The sequence below is a fragment of the Mustela nigripes genome, chromosome 5 (assembly GCF_022355385.1).
Source record: "Mustela nigripes isolate SB6536 chromosome 5, MUSNIG.SB6536, whole genome shotgun sequence".
In the NCBI taxonomy this organism is placed as follows: Eukaryota; Metazoa; Chordata; class Mammalia; order Carnivora; family Mustelidae; genus Mustela; species Mustela nigripes.
This window is the reverse complement of record NC_081561.1, coordinates 121886877-121890520: the sequence shown is the minus strand read 5'-3', so window position 1 is coordinate 121890520 and position 3644 is coordinate 121886877.

Here is a 3644-nt window from a genome sequence, read left to right as displayed (position 1 = left end):
TCTGCCACTCCCCCTGCTTGTGCTCTTTTTCACTCACTCTCTCTCTCTCAAATAAATAAATAAATAAATAAAATCTTTAAAAATTTTAGTTTTTGGAAATTTCTATATGCCATCTCTTTATCTAGGTTTTCTCCATAAACAATACCCGAGCCTCTTCATCATCTATTCAATATCATTTAACAGCCTTTTTTTTTGTTAAAAAAAAAAAAAGAAAATAAAAGATGATTTAAAATTCTTTAGAAGTTTGAATTACAAGTTCTGCCACTTGTACCTTAATTAGTCTTTCTGGTCTCATCAAAAAATATACTTCACACTTACTGCTTTTCAGTTAAATTCACATTTAATTGTCACTTTTCCATAGTAACATGCACATAGTTATACTATTTATTACAACTATCATTGTTTAAACTTGCCTTTCACAACATACAAACACATGCTGGAAATACCTTATACTTAAAACATCAAATTATTCCTCATACAAGTTAAAGCTACCTCTTTTATATGGCATATCTTATTGTTATAGAAATAATTTTCCCTTGTCTGCCTTCACAAAAGCTTTAAACATATCTCTGTTCTTGTGTTCATTCTCTTTCATAATGGCCAGCTGTTTATGTGTCTGTGTTGCACAAGACTATTACTGCCTCAAGGACAGAGACCATGACTTATTCATCTTTATTTCCCTTTCATCTAATACAGTGCCCAGTAGATAGTATTTGTTTGGTAATTGCTTGTGAATTGAATTGAAATCGGTTTACAAGTGTTTCCCAAAATTAAAAAGCCAATAACACATGGCTCTCAAATGATTCTAGTAATTGAAACTGAATATGTTATACCTTTTTTCTTAGATTATCATCTATTGTAACATAAATATTGACTTCTGCAGTATTTTAACAGGTGTCTGGATAGTATATTTTATTGCAATTTTAATTCATTATAATCAGACACATTTTGTGTAACTCTTTCATAAACAAAAATATGGTAGTCATTAAAATTTCTATTTTTTACCTCATGACATTAAGTCTTGGGCTCAATGCTGGATTAAATTTCTAATTGTTTTTGATGAGAGGAATATGAATTCTCTTTACTCTGAGATTTTCTTAGGAAATATTATCCTTAATTTTAAATAAATAAAATATCTCCTAATATTTTTTCTTATTAACTTCTATAGCTCAAGGAAAGAGGTTAGAAGAGGGGAGAGGCACTCAAGTAAAGTAATTCATGCTGATTAATAAGAACAAGCTTATGCCTGATAATTCAGCAGATTTTAACAGACTCATATAATTAATAAAGTAATTTTAAAAATTGTTTTAAAGATGAATAAAGGACTACATTATTGATGATAGGTATTTTGCAATTTAAATAAATTTTAATAAAGCATACACTTTCTTTTTAAATGAAGTAAAATACAAACAAGGTTTTGGTCATACATACCTGATTAAAAGTATTCATTCAAAATTTCTCTTTTTTGAAATTTCTCTTTCTCCTCTTGTCCTCTCCACCTCTGTCTCTTTCTCTCTGTCTCACTCTGTCTCTCATTCTTTAATAAAGTCTTCAAGTATAACAGACATTTCACAAATACTTTGCTTGCTTCAATTTCCCCATGACAGTAGGGAAGAGCCATTTCTTTTCTCTAGTTTCTATAAATGGTGAGAAGTTGCTTATTAAAATATAGTTCAATTGATCAGATTATACTCTACTGACAGTCACTGCTTCCAAGCATGTTTCTGTCTCACTACTATGATTTGTGCCTATCTTTAAATCTGTTATTCACTTTTTCCCTCTCTTGTTTCATGTGCCAGGATATGTATCTTTCAACAGTTGTAGAAGTAGAGTAATTGCCGGAGCAGAGATACACTAGGCTTAGGAATGTCAAATTGCCCAATTTGTGACAAGAGAGTAGATACAATTTGTTTTAGTCCACAAAATGATCTCCTTGAAGTTTGAAGTGTAATATGCATACCCAGCAGATGTTAGGGGCCTGGCTGGTCTATACCATAGCTCTTTCTAGCTAAGGTCAGATGAGTTAGCACTTTATTATTTGTACCTGGAGCTACTATGTTTAGAGTTAGGCTTATAAACTGAAAGAAAATTACACTTTCCATGTTCATTGGTCATATTTGCATTTTCTGTCTTAAAAGACATAATAGTTGTTTTTAGATCAAACAGTTTGTTCTATCAGCAGTCTAGCTAATGAATATGTTGCCTGAGTTTTATTCACAATGGATTCATCTATTTACTTACATAGTACATGCTATTTTTCCAGACAATTTCTCTTACCCTTGATCTTACATTTCCTTTGCAATATCCATGCCAGGGAATGGATTGTTGATTTCCTTTCTGAGCATTTTAGGATTAAACAATAAAAGCAGGTCTCAGAATTCTTTTGGTGTGCTATGTATTGCATGGAACACTGGGCATTGTACGTAAACAGTGAATCGTGGAATGCTACATCAAAAACTAAGGATGGTGACTGATATAACAAAATTTTAAAAAATGGAAAAAGGGGGAAAAAACAGAAGTCTTGGTGTGCATAAAATTTGACTTACATACTCAAGAAAAGGCAGTGTGGGCAGATACTCTTCCTCACAAGTTCCAAGATGATTTCTGTAACCAAGGAAAGAAGGAATCCTGTTTGTTCCATTAATATCATCTCAGATATCTACCATTTGTGGTAATTATGGGCTTTCAGTGGTGAAAGATGTGGAGAACAGGGTATTCCTTTTTTTTTTTTTTTTTTTAAGATTTTATTTATTTATTTGACAGAGAGAGAGAGAGTGAGAGAAGGAACACAAACAGTGGGAGTGAGAGAGGGAGAAGCAGGCTTTCCCGCAGAACAGGGAGCACAACTTGGGGCTCAATTCCAGGTCCTTGGGATCATGACCCAGCCAAAGGCAGACACTTAATGACTGAGCCACCCAGGCACCCCAAACAGGGTATTCTTTAGACTTCCTGAATATCACGTGGGATCGTGGGTAAGAAGGGAGGAAACTGGTTTCTGTTTCTAATGGTGAGATCAAAGCAGAACTGGCCATTGCATAGGAAGTAGGCACTCTGACATTAGGAGAGATAATGCATCCTGTTAATCTAGATGGTAAGGTTCCAGTGCTACATTTTGGGATGATAATCCCTTGTACACCAGACTGTGAAGGAAGAAAACATGCCATATCAATTACATACCGTATCTGTTACTATGTACCTTATCTATTAAAATGTTAATCCTTCTGGCTATTTTTTTACTGCGCTGTGTACCCTGAAGAAGTTGAAACTTTTTGGGGCCCCTGGGGGCTCATTCGATTGAGAGCCTGGCTTAATTTTGGCTAAGGTCATGATCTTAGGGTCCTGATCTCAGGGTCGTGAATTTGAGTAGTGCATGGCCCATGCTTAGCACAGAGTCTGCTTAAGATTCTCTCCTTCACCCTCTGCCCCTCTTCTTGCTCATACTCTCTCTTTCTCTCTCACTCTTTCCCTCTTTCTCTCTCAAATAAATAAATAATGGAATCTTAAAGGAAAAAAAATAAGAGAAATAAAAATTAAAAATAAAATAAAAATATTTGTATTTCCCTGATGCCAAGTGATATGGAGCACTTTTTCATGTGTCTGTTGGCCATCTGGATGTCTTCTTTGCAGAAATGTCTGTTCATGTC